This window comes from Nomia melanderi, chromosome 12 (assembly GCF_051020985.1).
Source record: "Nomia melanderi isolate GNS246 chromosome 12, iyNomMela1, whole genome shotgun sequence".
Lineage (NCBI taxonomy): Eukaryota > Metazoa > Arthropoda > Insecta > Hymenoptera > Halictidae > Nomia > Nomia melanderi.
This window is the reverse complement of record NC_135010.1, coordinates 5944865-5964047: the sequence shown is the minus strand read 5'-3', so window position 1 is coordinate 5964047 and position 19183 is coordinate 5944865. Positions and strand designations below refer to the sequence as shown.

At 33.4% G+C, this 19183-nt stretch overlaps 1 protein-coding gene and 1 long non-coding RNA gene across 7 annotated transcripts in view; both read right to left on the bottom strand.

Moving 5' to 3' along the window:
* Asap (ArfGAP domain of ASAP) overlaps positions 1–19183 on the bottom strand; it is a 51291-nt gene that overhangs the window by 23478 nt on the left and 8630 nt on the right. Inside the window, exon 2 of one of the 6 annotated variants that reach the window (XM_031975115.2) lies at positions 2017–2216. The exons of 4 other annotated variants lie outside the window; for them this stretch is intronic. The gene's annotated coding sequence lies outside the window, so the exon portion shown is untranslated. Of the gene's footprint in view, positions 1–2016; positions 2230–19183 lie in introns of those variants that run through there. One more of the 6 variants, XM_076372831.1, reaches the window with a different exon arrangement.
* On the bottom strand, positions 7982–10510 carry LOC143175163 (uncharacterized). Its single transcript, XR_012999867.1, has 3 exons — positions 9764–10510; positions 9053–9716; positions 7982–8404 (listed from the first exon to the last, which is right to left on the bottom strand). It is a non-coding gene; the product is annotated as an uncharacterized LOC143175163 (long non-coding RNA).

The following is a 19183-nucleotide window of genomic DNA, read 5'->3' as shown; positions in this document are numbered from 1 at the left end:
ACACCGACGCGCCGGTTGAATGCAAATCTCCGGAAGAGACGCGGTTGTCGAGCAAACTACCGTATCAGCGTAACGTGCTCAACGACGCGTCGTTACGTGTCATGATATATCTTGATGCGATCACCTGCCAGCAACAAGGAAAAAAAAAGAAAGGGGAAAAGGGAACGGACAATCTCGCCACCTTTCGCGTGGTCTTCGTGTTGCAAAGGCAACCCTGGCGATTGCCGCACACTTCGACGAAACATTGCGCTAACATTCATTAAGTCCATTTAACACTTTGACTGGCAAGCAAACACTCATCAAAACTCGTATCCAGTCGAAACAGTTTTCTTAATAAAGTCGAAAATAAAATTCAAGATTCTTTATAACGACTGCTATATCATCTTTCTCGTACCTTGTAGGAATTTTATCTCACCCCGGGACTTGGGACGAATCGGATGTTCCTCACTTCTCAGTTTTTTGCTTATAAAACGAAAGATTTTAAGTTTTCTAATAATTTTTTTTACTGATATTGAAGCTGAATGTCTATTAACCTTCTGCACTCGGAAGTTTTTCACTAGAAGTATTTGAACATTTTCTGATGAGATAAAGACGATATTTTGTGACTAACTCGAAGAGAAATCACGTACATTGGGGAATAAAGCTATTTTATTTCAATATTTCTCAAATTGATGCATTATACGAGGTATAATATTGAATATCAAATTTTATAGTTTTACTGTATGAAATCAAGTAGTTAGTAAGTCACCTATTAAAGGGTTAATAAGAAGTTTATGAAAAAAATAGTAATTCTAAATTTGAACCATTAGCTTTTCACTGTTGAATCTGAATTGGACCGATTCGCCTCGGTCTACCCTACAGCGAAAAAAATTCGGTTCGCTTGTTACGTCACCAAGAAAACGAATATTTAAGTTTATGTAAACAATGGTGTTATCTAAATCCGAGTAACGTGACAGTCAAAGTAACACTAACCGAACGTGAACCGGTCAAATGATTAGATTTAAAATTCTGCGTTTTCTTTCCGTTCATTTAATTTTATATCGATTCCTATATTGTCCGATTAATAAGTTTTTCAATGTTTACTTTACTGTTTGTTTCTTTCTCTACTAAAACGAATTTATCGTCTAACTTGTTTCCACTAGATTATCGAATCAACTGACGACCGAGACAAAGGGGTAACATATGCTAAGACTACAAACGTTAATTTTAATCGGTTTTCTATTTTTTAATGAGAAAGCAATAATATATTTAAAAATATGCGTATCTTTAATTCATAGATTATTAGTTGAATGTTAGTTGCAGAGTAACACTGCTTGGAGTTAAGCTATATAGGATTAACAATTTAGTAGTAATTCGTTTCTTGTAGTTTGTTTCTTTACTTTAAAGGAGGAGTCAATCTTTTTATTTGAGCTCTTTTATGTAAGTATCGGCTTATCGCATAAATAATAAGGTTCCTTTATGCGCCTTTTACTTTTCAAATTTAAGGTGAACGGAACTTTTTTAAATATGAAACATATTTTCCTTTGTTGCCTGTAGGTCATGATGGAAAATATGTTCCAGATAAAAAAAAGTTTTGTTTATCGCAATTTTTTAAAGCTTCGTTGATAACACGTTTATCACGTTGGTATTTCATCGGCAACAGTCAAGGTCCTTGTGTATATGTGTTTGTGAAATTATTCCTTCCCGCGATCACATTAACAGTATTACCAATAAATTATGAAACACTGAAAACCATGTTAAACGGCTTCTTCGTTTCATTTTTTTCAATGATTCCGTTACACTGAAAATAAACTGAAAAACGATGAAATTTTTAAAAATGCGTTGAATTTTCATTAATCAAACAAGTCATTGGAAATATTTTGTTTTTTTATACGAAAAAAGCTATGGAACATTTAAAAAATAAAGTACTGTTTTGAATTCTTGTTAAAGCTGTTATTAATCAAATAAATCGTTTGAATTATTAATTGCTCAGAAGCTGGTGTTACGATTTGGAACATCAATGTATACGATACAAACTCGAGTGGCCGGGACGGTTCAACCTGAAGAGTCATCGAATTTCTGTCACCACGTCCCCCGTTGTATTCGATTTGTTCGGCGATTCTCTTCGCGCACAGCACCAGCGTTCGCATTGTGCGAACAATAGGGACGTTCATCGATCGGTTCGCTTCTATTCCAACTTTCCAATTATACACGGTATAACGTCTCCGTTTGGTAAACTAGAAGATAATACGAGCAAGGAGAACGCTGTCGATTCTGTTTCCCCTGTATCGATGATTCCTGTTAAGTCTGAAGACTGAATATATTCGCCAGTATTTATTTCATTAACACTAGAACTACCGAGCATTTAATACGACTGATATGCAATCCTTATGAAAATGGTAACAATAGATTTTCCTCAGTTTCGTCAGACATTCATTATAGTATTCGAGCGAAACTATTTAGTTTCTACATCATTTAGGATACTTCATATTTTTAAGATACCGATAATTGCGAAATGAGAAAACTGAAACCAGTTGATAACCACAGATATTGGATATATTTCAATGTATTAAAGAAAAAAACGAAGAAAATTAACATAATGTAAGAACAAAGTGGAAAATTCGTTTATTTATCTTCTTTGATTCCATAAATATTCATTTCTCGCGATTAGAATGAGTTTTATTTAGGTGGTCTATATTAGGAGTCATTTTTCGGGTCGCTGTTTGTGACTTTATTTATCTTTTTTACCGTGGTTCGAAGGTATGTAAATTTTTGCATCATCATCAATCAGTGTACGAATGTTTATTAATTTCCTTGCGTTTCGATTTCATTGGAAAAAATGTATATCTCTTATTTTGGCAAGCTTTTCAAATCGGGTGTTCCATATTGGGTGCCGTTACCCTATATCGAATCGAATTGGCAAACGACGTTGCGTTTTCTATTTTCAGCGATCCGGTGAGACAAACGGGCGGCTAAACGGCTTTCCGCGGAACACGAGACACGCGATAATAGCTGGTCGCGCGTCTTGCGTTATTCCGGTACCAAAACTGTGTCGTCTCTCGGACCCGTGAGTTCGTAAAGCCGGGGGAACGCGCTCGTTCGCCGAAGCGAATGATTCGTGCCCGCCCCTACACGGTGAACGCGCAGGCCGAACGGCACGAATCATTCGGGCGTCGCGCGCTCGTAAACGCCAAACTGGCGCATCGAGTGTCCGTACTGTACTCGAGTAAACAACGAATGAGACTGATGTCATGGTAAATGTTCAGTTATTTGGTCATTCACTTTTATGTAGGCTGTTCGATCGGTTAGTGTTGCGGGTGGATCGTAAGTTGGGTTGCTGTTTTACAAAAAAATTTTTATTTTATTTTGTATTGTATGGTTTTATTTTATTTTGTGTTGTATTGCTTTATTTTGTATTGTATTGTATTGTTTTATTTTGTTATATTATTTTATTTTATTCTATTTTATTCTGTTTTATTTTGTGTTATTTTATGTTACCTTCTGTATGTTATTCTACCACAATCTAATTCATAAGAAAGAATACCAACAAGTGTTAAATTAGAAATTTGAGTCATTTACTATAACTGTTGCTTTATCTTTTAAAAAATCGATCTATATTGTAGTGAAATGCGTCTTAATATTTTAAACAAATTTTGGGGATTGATTTTTGGTAAGAATACAAGAGGAAAATTAAGTTTCAGTTTGAATATATCAGAAACTGTATTATTACAAGCATATATACGTTTCTTAGCATAAAAATAATTTATTTTCTTTGCAATCATTTATTATCGCAAATACCTAAAATATACATCATTTTACTGTCCGCTGAAATACTAAAAATGCTTTCATAGTAATCCATCATTTCAAGTATGCACAGAATCAGTTCATACAAAAATGTACTCTGTATTCTAATTTCGTACAAAATGGTACCAAACGGAATTTATGTTGCCTGTTATTTAAAAACAACGTCTAATTTATATAACGTCTTATCGCAATGTTTTCAGTGTTGAACAGACTTGTCAGAGTTCATATATTTTTTCCTTAAACTCATTAAGATACGACTTCCCCAGAGTTTCGTTCACAACAAAAATAAAGATAGGAAACAAAGAAAATGGAAATTTATGTAATTATTTATGTAAACTGTCCAGAACAATGTTCATTATTGTAAGAAAATGTTTAAAGTAATTCGCGGTTACGTTTATTTCAAGTGACTATTTCTCACGCGTTAGTCAGCCGTTTAACAATTCGAGATAAGCTTGTAATTAGTAACGCTGTAAAACATATTGTCAGCTCGGTTGATATAGCGTCGTAAAGATTTCAACGGATTTCTATAAAAACAAGAAACAGAATACATGCTTTTGTGAATTCTGTGAATTATCCCCTCGACGGTTTAAGCAAGTCGGTTCGTTGAAAGTTTTACTGTTCGCATAAGTTCCAGGATTAATTGATCATAATTCGGGTGATTATAATTGGAAAACACTAGAAACTGGCGGTGTACAGGTTTAATTGCTTTCGCGGCTGATTTTTAATCGTAAAAACGGGGTCAGCGAATTTTGATGCTCATTAATGCCCGGAGTTATGATGCCGCAAACGATAATGAATGGACGATAAATAATAGCCCGAACAATTAGTGGAATCGTATCAGACACCTGACATAAACGTTTATTATTAAATTATTGTTACTGTTTTGTGACGATATCGCATACGTATTGTTTTACTAAGAATGTTATAGGACACCGAATGAATTCAGTTTTCAAATGTATAAATTTAACATGAATTATTGACAACATATCCTCTCTCTTCTCTTCAACATGTCCATCAACGATTCGCACGAATAAAATGGTCGGGATAAGACCGTTTATAAAATCAACTTGCAATCCATTCATCGATGTATTTCTAATTCGTTAACTTTCAATTTATATTGGCTTTTTGGATAAATTCATAGCTACTACAATTTTCTTAAGTTTGCGTTAACGATATGTTGCGCGCTTACAGTAATCGATTTTTACTCCAGTTTCTAATCAAATTGAACTTTAAGAATACAAAATTGAACGGAGTACACACAGTACGAAAAAATATACAATTTATGTGAATGTTCTATTGTAAACTTATTTTTCTAAATATATTTTTAAAAATTCCATTTTTCTAATAATACTTTTAATAATTCCATTTTTCTAATTGTATTCTTAGAAACTGTGTATCATCAAATTATAAACACAATCAACGAAAATTTTATTCGGACTTCTGTCTGTTAAAAGAAAGTAAGGCAATTCCGGGTAAGATACATAGCCAGATCTCGTTTAGTGACACACTAAATTTTCCACAGAAGCCTGTTTAACCCCTTCCCTTACAATTTACTTTCGCATTTACACCTGTTAGAACCACCTATTGTTGAGAATTGTCCAAATTCACACTGAATCATACAAATTAGTAATAAGAAAAATAATATCCTGTCTGAACTCCAAAGAATTTCATAATATTTACGTTTGTTAAATTATATCTGAAACCTTCGTCACGAGTCTGACGCGATATTATAAGGTAAGGGTTTAACTGTTCTTCTTACACGTATTCGCTTTCACAGATGTATTTCTTTCTGCCAGGTGTCCATGATATTTATGATGCAACAATTCCTTTAAAAAGGTGAGCTATCTCTTCTCGATTTACTCTACGTAAAGTTATTCAGTGCAAACATCCGAGGAATGTGAAAACGCCTGGACAGGTTCGAGGAACGTTTGCCCAACGGAGTCTGCCCAACATCCAATTTCGTCAGAGAAGAGATCAGTCCCCATTAGACCAGTTTGGCAGTGGAATGTCCCTAATCGCGTGGCACGCGCGTGGTGCAACCGAGACAGGCCCTCGAGCGTCGCGTTGCATTGCGTTAGGGTACGTTTACAGCAAAGCTGCGCGACTCGATTAGAATCAACGTGACAGCGAACCGAGAGATTGCATATGTACTTTGATTTCAAATGAAAGCGTTTACGTCAAAACGAGCAATTGCAGTACGATGCATTTACGGTGAACATTGAATAATTATAACACTCAACGGGATCGGAAGGTTGCAATTATGAAGAGATAGAACCGAATCCACCCCAAGAAACGAAGATTGTAGCATGGCGAATGTAGCAAAGGACAGCACGAGTGAAGGAAAAAGAAAGACTGAGAGTCGAAGCTCTCAACATCAAAGGCTCGCGACGAGCTTGAGACCTTTAACTCAAAAATCGGTGCAGTTGTCGACATGCTGCGACCGCTCCGATTTTGATGATTTTCAAATATCTCGTTGAGGACATGATTTTGAACAACTTTCTCTTTTATATGTTATTGACGGAAGACTTTAGTTTCCCAGGTAGCTATGAAAAACTTGTGCTATTACTACACTAAATTCTGTATTCGTGAGAGCCTCCGTGGGAGAACTATAAGTACAACCGCAGGCCCGGTTTCGGCGGTTTGCATCAATCAGTTCTCGATCTTCTCAGGTTACGTGAACACTCCCTAACAAAAAAGAGAAAAGTCTAATTGTGTAAAACATGGTGTATCTTATATTTAGCATCTTGAAGCACCTTCCGCCAACGATGACACGTCTTAAAAATCGATTACTCGTGACAAATTTTCAAATAAAACGCTTCATATTAATGATAAAGATTCACGAGATATCTCGTCCATAGCATCGTGCGTACGTCATGGTGACGTGATATCTCGTTCATTGTAGCGAAAGAGTTAAATGCTCGGTAGTTCTAGTGTTCAAAAATTCCCATCAACAAAGGGTGAATTCTATCGCAGCTTCGTTAGAAGCATATGTATTTTAACGCAAAAATTTCGCGATGCGAAACCGTGTCATCGCGCGCGGATTCTCGAATTGGAAACTTGCGAAACGCGAGTTGGCCGCGACCGGACACGAGGAAATTGGCAAATCTGGCCCAGCCCGGAACTGACCTCCCTTACGGCGGCCGCGCAAACGCCGGGGAACCGGGTAAACCCGATGGAACAGGTTTTCTGACGCTCTTTAGCCAATGAACCTCGACTTAATCAGTTAACCCCTTCCCAGGGGCGCGTCAAAGATGTTCGCCGCCCAGGTATACACTTTTATTGGCCACCCCGTAACCCCTTGACCTATGATTTCTTTTATAACTGTGCTCGATAGAACTAATTTATCATTAATACTGTAGTAAAAAAAGAAACAAATTCGATCGCAATGTCTACGTTTACTCTAAAGATTAACGGTTGGCATAGAAAAGTAACATTTAACCCGTTGCGAGCAAATGTCGACATTTCGGAGAGATCAAATTTTCATATTTGGAATACTAAGTTGCAAATAAATGATTTAATTACTGGAATACCAAGATCAGTACGTGTGTCAGTATATAATTTAGTTTCATCTGCTGAAGGTTTTGTATATTTCAAAGAATCTTCGTCTGTACAAGATAAATTCGTGTTCAAGAAAAGTAAATAACATTTGGATTTTTCGAATTCAATTTAAAATTTTCACCATGAGGTCATGATGTTATAGGGGAAGGGGTTAAAAAATTGAAAAATATTATTATCCCTTTGAATGCTGAGTGCTTCCAGCCGAAACGTTCCCTGTGCACAAAATATTCTTTTGCTTAGCTTGCCATCGGAAGATCGAAGAACTACATATGTATATTAATGTTAAAATAATTCTAGTAAGCGCAGTTAAGGAGGAAATTTTTTGTGATTTATGTAGATTGTCCAGAGTTCTGATTAAGTAGATATTCAATAATTCTTAGAGTGTACCTTGAAATATATACGATCGAATGTTACTAATATTAGTGGTTCAATTAAATTGAATAATCAAGGTTCTACTTTATCACTAACATATTCAATAATGAATTATTTATTTTTTCAGATGAACATTTTTCATTAATATACGTATAAAATTTAGAATTATGATATGGTTCGCATCAAAATCTCCAGAACTCTAAAAAATCACTAAATTTGGATCCTTCAGTTTTATTTTACAATGACAATAGCTTACACTTACATTGTTGTACTCTGACCTTAGAAGTTGAAGCAAGGTCCTTAGGTTCACTTGCGAGAAGTCATACGACGTGTTGTGAGTATCGATTATCATAAAACTTCGTAAACAAGCAGTGGACGGACAGATATCAAGTTACGTGAAACTGGGGGCGTAGCTCGTTCAATAGTTCACAAGATATTTATTAATAACGTATATTATATATTTATCAGAAATTTATATACAGCGTAAACTTACTACAAAGATGGTATTTTATTATTGGATCCAGCAGGGGAAACAAGATCCATTTGTTAAGACGCATGGAAGACTTTAAAGTGTCGCTACCCCTAAAATAAGGGTTTTAATCTAATTAGAGGCGATTCCCTGTTTCGACATTTTTAAGCTACCTTCACCAGAATTTATTGGAATATTCTGTGAATCCTCTTACATAATCGTCTACAAAAAGATTAAATTACAGACAAATATTTCAGAAATAAACGAAGACATAGAAAAGACATTCGCTTTAGATATCGATTTCTCACATAGTGTAAGTAATAGTAACTCACGGCTAGTATTATTATTTAGATTATTAGCGTTGAATGTCTACAAAAAGCAATATAGAGCCTAAAAACCAAGAATATTGTAACGTATAAGATTAGAAACTAATCAAATGATAAATGGTAAATTAGACACCGGACCTTTATGCAAATTCAAAATTTTAAATATATAAATAGAAGAATACAACTACCGTGGAAAACGATTAACAAATATTATAGAAAGCACTACTCTTTAAATACTTCATAAATTTTTTTGTTCAACATGCATTCTGTGCAATTTTTCATTTCCAGATTCCCCATAAACGCATAAAAATCCGCAGACTAATGATGATATGTTGAAAATAATAGTAGTGACATTATTATCATCGCTATTACATTAATAACGATTATTAATGTAATTATAAAAACCAGGTATAATTACAATAATTCTATAGCAGTTGTTAATACTTTCGCAAAAACAAAATGAATATTTCCAAGAAGCTGAAATTCACCTCAGCAATTATTTATCTCATCATACTAATGACGACTCGTCGGGGATCATACTTACACGTGAACCGCGATATTCCCGAATAACCATGGAAGATTATAACATTTATTAATAATTGCTTTTACGGCGGAGTTCGCGATGAAAGGGGTGGTGCTTCCGTTCTCGTTGCAACTTTTCGCGTGGCGCCGACCTAATAATAAACTCGCAGTGATAACGCGAAACGATAGAATGATCGGTCTCGTTCGCCGATCATTCCGCTCCTTGTTCGCTCGCTGCGTGGATTTCCATTTTCAGAAGCCCGCCGTACTTTTATGCATCTAGGACAGTCGATGCCAGGCATCAAGCTGATGTTCAAGCCACGTATACAGGGTGTTACGAAAACATAATCAACGAGAATCTATAAATTTAGTGAAAATTTAGTGAATTTACTTTGAAATTACTTTCCTGCTTCTTATTGAAAACAACTTCTCTTTAATTACACGTAGAACACATTGAACAGTTGAGTAGTGGTAAATAAACGCTCGTATTTGTTTTATGAGTGTTTCGTTGTAAAGTAAAAATTTGATTTCCATGGCTCTAAAAGTATTTTCATTTATGGATTGTTGAAAGCACTTGTTATTTGTAACGAAAACTTCAGAAATATGTTGGATAATAAATAAACGAGTCGAATGTAATTCGTATAAGTTGAAATGAGCAAAAATGGCTGCTATCATACAATGTGTTACTATAAAAATTGTCTCGATAGTGCGGAATAGAACAACAATATAAAACCTATGAAACTTATTCCACAAATTTAGCAGTTATTTTCAATTCGACTACGATCTTTCGTTTGATTTCATAAATTTCAAATCATTATGATTCGCAGCAGAGAATTCATGGAACAAGATACAGTTATGAAACTTATTTCACAGATCTAGCAGTTACTTTCAATTCGATTTCATAAATTTTCAATCATTATGATTCGTAGTAATTTAAGAAATAAGACGCACTTATAAAACTTATCTCACTTTCACTACGATTGTATGTTTAATCTCATGAATTATTATGATTCATAACAGACAGTTCACAGAAGACACAACAAAAACGCGGATAGTTTGGGACGCAATGTAGGATTAAACGCGCGCGGGATTCATCTCTACACCCTCAGCATCGTGTATTGGGTGCTCGTCCGAGTTATTGATTTATTCGCCAACGGTGACTCCGCGCTGCTGTTTCACCGTGCATCGCAGTTCTTTTACCGCCAACGATACGAACTATCCATCCAGCTCATGTACCCGTTTACTTCAATTTGCTACCACCCGCATACACGACGCAACCCCCCTTCATAATTGGAACAAATTGATCTACTCAACAAGAAGAATTAAATAAAAAAAAGGCTTATTTCCGAGGAGCAATCATAACATTCTTATTTTATAGTATTATCTTCCCTACTTTATCTTTCGAACGCTTCGAGACTGTTTAAATAATTTTGATAACGATCACAATTTCTTACACGTACATGCGACGCTTAAAATCTGTTGAAACAGCACTTATATTATGCATAAGCATATACTTTGAATAAGCAATATAATTTATTAATCGTAAATTCAACGTTCCGAGATTGTTGAAACACTTACATTGTGTTTAATTATTTTTTGAAATCATCATATTTTGTTCGCCATTGATATGATACTTCGAGGCTGTGAAAATAATAGCTGTGTCGTCTATAAATACGTTCTTTAAACATTACACGAATAAATAAGCAAATTTTGCTTTTATTTCTGCTGATTATATTCGCTGTAATTTCATTGCATTAGAGATCCTATCGATATTTCCATCACATTTGTTTAATATTCCATCGTTTTACAAGGCGAGAATCACCAAAGGACTCAACTGCTGAAGATTCGAATAAAGATTAACCATTTAACGACCATGTCCGTGACGTATACGGACTCGAAGGAATTACAAAGGACCGTATTTAACTTTACTAATTTATTTCAATTTAAGATTATAACTTACTTCCTCTGTATAAAAAGCTTTTGTTAGGGAAAATTGAATAGCAACAATTTTATATTGATAATCAAATGGAAACAGAAGTAACTTTAAATTGTACTAATTTACTTCAATCTAAGATCATAATTTATTTCCTCTATATAAACGAAAAGCTTTTGTTAGAAAAAATTGAACGGCAACAGTTGATCAGTCAAATTACTGTTCCAAGATTCTCCTTGTTTTTAACAATGCAGTATAATTTTTGCAGATGAATATAGTGATACGTCACTACAATACTGATAGTCTGTTCGATAATGCAATCTACGGTAAACCAGTTAAGTGTGGAATTTAGTTTCAAAAATTCCATACTGTGCACGCAATAAAATGAAATAATGAAGTGTATACTCCTCAAATGCAGTCAAAATGCACTTGTAATACATTCTAACAATAAAATGAAGCGAAACAAAGATGAATTACATGTTTGTCAAAAACATAAATAGTCCATCGTTGAAAAAGTTAGCATTTAGAGTTTTAAAATAACGTGTATACTCATCAAACGCAGTTAACTGGTTAAGCATTCGGTATGCAATTTAGCTTCACCTGCTGAAGGTTCTGAATACTTTATAAAATCTTCGTCCGCAAAGGGTTAATAACAAAGTATATAGTTAGACCGACTACAGTTCAGAAACTAATCATAGGGCAAAGGGTTAAGAACACCATTGAAACCGAAAACCGCGCACCGTTCTCGATTTTTTCCCCGCGCGAGCCCAGCGAAGCTTCGCTGAGGAAACAAAAGGAAAGAATAGAGCAGATGAGTCACCGTGAATTCGTGCTAGGGCCAGAGAGAAACCGAGCCAGGTTCAGGATCGGTGAACCAGGCCTCGTCTGTTGCCTCGGCACCGTGTCCCTCTTTCTCTGGCTCGGACGGCCAGGTGAGGCGACCAACAAGCAAGAACGAAAGAAATTCCTGGCCGCGCGCGGCCTTGGTAGGTCGTTCGTATCCGAGTCGTTTACCTGGACCGATTTGCAAACGCTTCGGGATCGGCCGCTGCATCTCTCAGCCGCCTCTCTAGCGGCGCGCCAGACACGAGGAAAATTTTGCTCGCGTAATGGCGGACGGGCAGCCGCTGAACACGAACATTTAACCCTTTGCGGTCGAATGCCGCCATAATGGCGACTTCGAGCTTCCATATCTGTAGAAAATCGAAAGCTGCGAATAAGTAATGTCGTTAGACGATTAACGAGGGATTGATACGCAATTTTCCTGTTTTCTAGTGCTAACCAGTTAACCTATTTGCATCATAAGGAAGTATGAAAATGAGGGCCAGAGTCGCCAATTCTTTTTCAATTATATGTAAGTAGAGAATCACAACAAGTAAAAAGAACTTCGTATTTCAGCATTCTGTAATGAAAATTAGAAAAAATAATATATAAAATATGATAAAACTTGCATAAGACAAAATGAATCGCAAAGATGTGTTGAGTTGCTCATTAACCAAATCGATTAACGCCACTTTTTGAATTTTTCAAGATTTTATCGTCAAAATGCTTCATTGGCTCTTGACTGTTCATATTTAAAATAGATTTCCTTGTTATCGGGCGTGATACCACGAGATAACAAAACCCCTATTGCCAATGCAAAACTTGGAATAATAATAAACATTATTTCAAAGGTATACTATCTTATACATTTTACATATTCTTTAGATTAAAGACACACCTGTAATTATGAGGTATACTACGTTCCACAATGATTATTTAATTTAAAAGGAAATTTTGAAAATCAATGTATAGTTATCACCTTCCTCTACTTTTTGTTTTGTGGAGTCAACCGATTTGGCTAATGAGTTGCTCAATTATCCCCAACACCAACATTTCGAAGGAGAACAATTCTTCAGTAAATCTTTTATCTAGTTAACTGCGTTTGACGAGTATACACGTCGTCTTAGCGCTTGAAATTATAATAATTCTTGCAACGATGAATTATTCATTTTTTCAGATAAACATGTAATTCTTCTTTGTTTTGCTTTGGTTTCTCATTAAAATATATCCTAGGTGCATTCGTCCTGTATTTGACGAGTACAGAGAGATTTTTGCAACTAAATTTCACAGTAAACCCTTTATTTTCTTTTGCATAAGAGATCCCTTTCCGCCATGTTGCGTCACACCCACCACCGCATTTTGTAACAAAAGGGCGCACAGTAGGATGATTCAGCGAAGAGTCCGTTGTCGCGTAAGATTCCACGCTGGCCGGACAATTATAAAAAAATTATCTGGGGCGTGTTAATGTATCGGCGACATGTAAACGACCGGTTACGCAAAATCCAATACCACGCTGTCCGAGTCCACACCGATGGGATTGGCTTACCGGTATTCCTCCACAGTCTTTGAGGGTAAGCATACGGAACATGCTTCCGCCGTGCGTTTCAATCAATAAACCCGCCGTGAACTGTCCGAGTGGAAATCTTGTGGAAATTCCCGTTTTCTATCGTTCACCGAGCTTATTTAATTATTTCACTCGTATCGGTTACGCGACCGATCGCAATCTTTGCTTTTTTCCCCGATACCGTTTCATTTTGTCGTATTACGAGATTACCATTTTAATAATTTGACGATCAATATAATTAATCGTAATAAAAGATAATAATCGATTTGATGGGAATAGAAAAGTTTTTAAAAATTTCACCGATCTTAGTTAATTATTTCACTGGTATCGGTTAGACGATCAACCGCAATCTTTGAGAAACTGTTGCGAGATTATGATATTAATATTTTCATGATTGTATTTTTTGTTAAAAACTAGATTGTCTATCGTGATATTGATGTTTCTAAAAATATTATTTAATTATAATTGATACTATAATTATAATATTACTATAATTTTTTGATTAATAAAATAATCTCATTCGTGATTGAAGTTTAAAAGTTTGTGGAAATTTCACTAAGCTTCTTTAATTCTTCACTCGTATCGGTTACACGATCGACCGCAATCTTTGCTTTCTTTTCCGATCCCGTTCCATTCTGTCGTGTTGTGAGATTATCATTTCAATATGTAATTTGACGATATGTAATATGTAATTTGATGTAATTGATGATAATAAAAGATAATAATCGATTTGATTGAAATAGTAAACCAATGATAATAACTTAATTTTATCGTCCCATTGATATTTGTTTAAACATTGTATAATTAATTCATTTATGGTGTATTTTTTAACGATGTAAGAAGGGTTACTAGAATTTTGTCTAACAAAATAATCTCATTTGTGATTGAAGTTGTAAAACTTTTGAAAATTCTGCTTTCAGTTTGTATTTTTTGGTATTATTGTCATTTTATAGTAAATTATTTTTTTTTATTTTGTATGATGTAATAAATGATTGTGGAAACAGGAACTTGAAATATAGGTAATAAACAACTGCGAAAATTGAAACTTCAAATGTGATAAATCAGTGCATGAAACGAACATTTAGAGTGTAATAAACGACTGCAAAAACTATACCTTCAAATGCAATATATAACTGCAGAAACAATGTACATTTGTTACTTTATCGAAGATTATTTTTGGCTGTAGATATTATATATTTAAATGGACGCACATGGCTCGCGCACTTGTCAATTAAATTCCGATACGACAGCTTAATAATATTCCAACAGAAGAATAAATCCTACACTTGCTAAAAATATACCTTTATTATACTATTTCAATATTCACAAGCAACAAATGGTACTTATTTTGGATAAGTGTAGATTAAATAATATTTATATTCATTAAGTTCGCTTTGAAATCTTTGATTACGAGTTTGACTCGACATTATGAGCCAAGAGATTCATTTTTATGTATTCATTGCTTAGATACCAATGGAACTATATTTAATTACTGTATTTACTTTTAGCAATTAAAAATAATTTTGGTTAGATACTGTGACATAAAAATTATTATTTTAATTTTATATGGTAAATATTTAAAGACAAAATATTTTTACATTATTATTACAGAAGAATTATGCAATTTATTTTCCGAAGAACATAAATGTTAAATGAGTATTAAATAAATTGCAAATCAATGTTAAAGATCTGTGAGCAATTACATTTTTAATTTTGTATAACATTTACTTTTGAGCGATAGTGGGATCTTCTCAAAATAATAAATGCTTTATAATATTATTACGAAATCGAAGATAATGGATTCTGATTAGAAAAATCAGATTCTTGCTTTTGTGGATTTCAAGAACTTCTTTCTAAATGTTCGATTACCACTTCGCGATAATTGATTACTATCATCTCCGTCGCGTGGATCACCAATGATGGATAAAACGTGCTAAGATTAAAGAAAAGATTTTTCTATTCCACGGAATGATTAAAGTGTACTTAAAAAATAAAAAATCAGTATATTTCCTTAAACTGTTTTTCAGTAACTCAGTGTGAAACCGGAAGCTTTTGTACTACGTATGGTAAACGCATTGATAAAAGTTTGATTAGCCGTGCAAAGGTTTGATTAGATAAATATTGAAATCAGGAGTTAAACGAAGGTCTGGACGCAAACCGGTATTTTCAAATGGTACTAGAAGTATTAAGTAAAAGTATCCTGTAATACTTTAAACATCTACCTTTAATTTTCGTAAAAAATAGATCACAGTTATTATAAATATATAAATAGTAAATTAGAAGAAATAAAAGAAAAAAGGAACAAATGTATAGATCTAAGATCTAAGTATTATAAATATATAAATAGTAAATAAATAAAAGAAAAAAGGAACAAATGTATAGATCTAAGATCTAAGTATTATAAATATATAAATAGTAAATAAATAAAAGAAAAAAGGAACAAATGTATACATCTAAGATCCAAGTATTATAAACATATAAATAGTAAACAAATAAAAGAAAAAAGGAACAAATGTATAGATCTGAGATCTAAGTATTATAAATATATAAATAGTACATAAATAAAAGGAAAAAGGAACAAATATAATTATGGACATTAAAAACAAAATATTAATAGTTTCATTAATCTCTGCCATCGAGTTTTCTAAAGGTAAAACTATTATTGCATCGGACTTATGCAATCGTTTCGATGCACAGTTTATTTTCGACGTATGTTGTATGGCATGTATTATAGCTACCAAACGATTTGGTTATGCAGATTTCTTTAATTAAAACGTTACACACTGGATACACTTCTCGAACTGTTAGTTACTCAAACAGAAAACATGCTACTCTAAATTATTAAAGTCTTTATTTTACCTATAACTTAACTGGCAAAATCATTTTGTCCGTATCTTGATTTTTGCAGAACAGTCAACGCATAAACATAATAATCTAATATCAGTAATAATAGATTTTCACATTTCTAACATGAATGATAAATAAAATTTTTATTTTGTTTAGAATTTAATCCCTAATAATAGCAAATAAAAGTAAACAAAATTATGTAATTCGTGGAAAACTATATAGAATAAACATTTACATTTATTAATAATCTTATTAATAATATATTGTTAGGTAAATAAATTTTCTTCTTGTTTCTTAAATTCGTACCGACCCAAGATTCGCTCAGTCGTTATTAATCTTATTAATTCCTTCTCAATTTTAATATTTCTACTGTTCTTCTTATTGAATGATCAGTTTCAAACGATTCAACGATGACTTAACCCGATGTATCGATACTCATGAAACGACGGATTTCAAGGTTTCTACTTGGTTCGAGAGCCTTCATTGAACTGACACTCTCGTCGTCCGGAAGTGGTCAGAAAGTACCGCGCAAAACGTGCGCTTAATACTAAGGCATTTTAGAAACACGTTCTTCAATTATGACAATCGGCGAAGGCAACGAATCACGAGCGTACAAGGAAACATTGAGGAAAATGTGTTGATTTTTAAAAGACTTTGTTTCTGCAAAGCACCACAGAGTAATAAGAAAAGAAAACTGCTAAATTTATTAATCGAGATTCTTTACAAAGTATAAAGATAAAGATTAAAGAAAATTTTCAAAGGAAAACTTTACGTAACCTTTGGCTCTACGATTTCTTCCATAACGGCGCTTACTAAAACTAAATACTTTGTTCCTTAATAATTTTCTAAAATAGAAAAGTACTGCGTGCTTACATTTTAATTAACCCTTTGCACTCGAGGCGACTCTCAGTCACCACGTAATTAAACGCAGCAAAATTATAAAATGAAAAATTCAATATAAAATGTTGAATAAGGTATTAACATATGAAACATAGAGATAAAACAATTCTCCGCCATAATTTATACAAGAAGTTCCTTTATGTAAGTTACAAAGAATATTGTTAGTATCTCGTCAGAAAACAATGAATGTTTGTAATGAAAAATATCGTTGAGTACAAAGGGTTAAAAGAAACTTAATAATATTTATATTTAGAATGTTTGTTTGTAATGTTCGTCATGAATCTGACACGATTATAAAGAATCTGACAAGAGATTAACTCTTCAAGTTTTTCTAGATCACTTTATCAATTGATTACATTAGATTTAATAAGTAAATGAACAGATTTCGTAGGAGTACTTGTGAAAAATAGGTAAAAAATAGATAAATAAAAATTTATATAATCTTAGGTAGTATTGTTCGTGAAATTATCAAAAAAGAGTAGGTACCATTTCGAGAAAAAGAAGAAAAAATTTTAAAAAAGTACTTTCTGACCACTTCCGGACGACGAGAGTGTCAGTTCAATGAAGGTTCTCCAGAATAAAATTGATATTTCTATAATCTCGTTAGACACATGGCAAAAATTCCAAACATAAACATAATTAATTCTCCTAACACTAGAAGTACTGAGTGTTTAATACGATTAATATGCAACCCTCACAAAATTGTAGTAATAGATTCTTTTCGGATTCTTCATGTATTCATTACAGTATTCAAGTGAAACTATTCATTTTTGGAATTATTTTGGATTGTTAACACTTCGAAGATATCAATAATTGCGAAATAAGGAAATTGGAACTCGTAATTTTGACGAGTGCGGTAGTTCTGGTGTTAAATTCAAAAAGAACTTTCGACTTTTAAATATGGACGTGAATTTAATCTTTAAGAATGAAAATTCCACAATTACTGATTAACCTTTTACCCTATGATATCGTGTCAGACTCGTAATCATAATTTCGAACTAAATTTGACAAATCTAAATGTCATTTACTTATCTTAAATACAAATTAAATCCTTCTCTCCTATTATCAATCGTTAACGTTTGAAGTGAATATGGCGAATGGAGTAAGTACCAAATTCCTTTCCTTCTAATAAATTATTAACGTTAAAGTACTTTTATCAAACACAGTTGTGAAAGGAATCATAGCAAGGGGTTAATATTACATATTTCCGTTTGTAGCAGCTAATAAACAAATTTATTTATTTGTTTATACTTATTGAAATATCTTTACAGAAATAGTATCAACTACATGAGTCGCTCATTAGAAAAATCGACTAAATCCACAAAACAAATAGCAGAGGAAAGTGAGACAGTAGTTAAATATTGATTATTCTAACTTTCCTTTAGACGCAAAATCAAACAATCATAGTATGTGTGTTACTTTATTATCATAGGTACAGCTTCAATCTAACGAATATGTAATATGCATGAAATAGTATATCCTTGAAGTAATTTTCATTATTACTGTAATGTTTACATGGCCGACTGACTTTTTATTATTTCATGTTATCACAAAACCAGTCATAATGAAATTGATATTAAATATAAAAAAAAAGAGTCAACGAAAATCACAGTAAAGATAAACTCTGAAAAAATTCGAAAAGCGCTGTTAATCGATTTAGCCAATAAGCGGCTCATACAACGAAAATTTCACTGGTTTCTACATTCACGATATTTCATAATACAGAGGTCTGTGAGACGGCACGTCCACGCTTAACCCGTTTGAGTGCCACGAGTCTTTGCAAAAACCCGGTCGGAAAGTGCCAAGCGGCGTGATCACGCTTCTTTAGTTTCAGTTCAGAAACTGAATCACGCTTTTCTATTTTTAAATAAAAAAATTGTAAATAATGCGATCGTTCCATTTTTCCATGTCCACATTACAATTCCAGTAATTATTAAAACAGTTCTGAAATATATTAAAGATATAAGATCAAAACACAAGGTAAATCTAAATTTTATTGTATAAAATCTCAAAATAACCAATTCTATTGAATAAATAAAATTAAATAAATAAAAATATAATCCACAAAGAAAGATCCAACAATTACT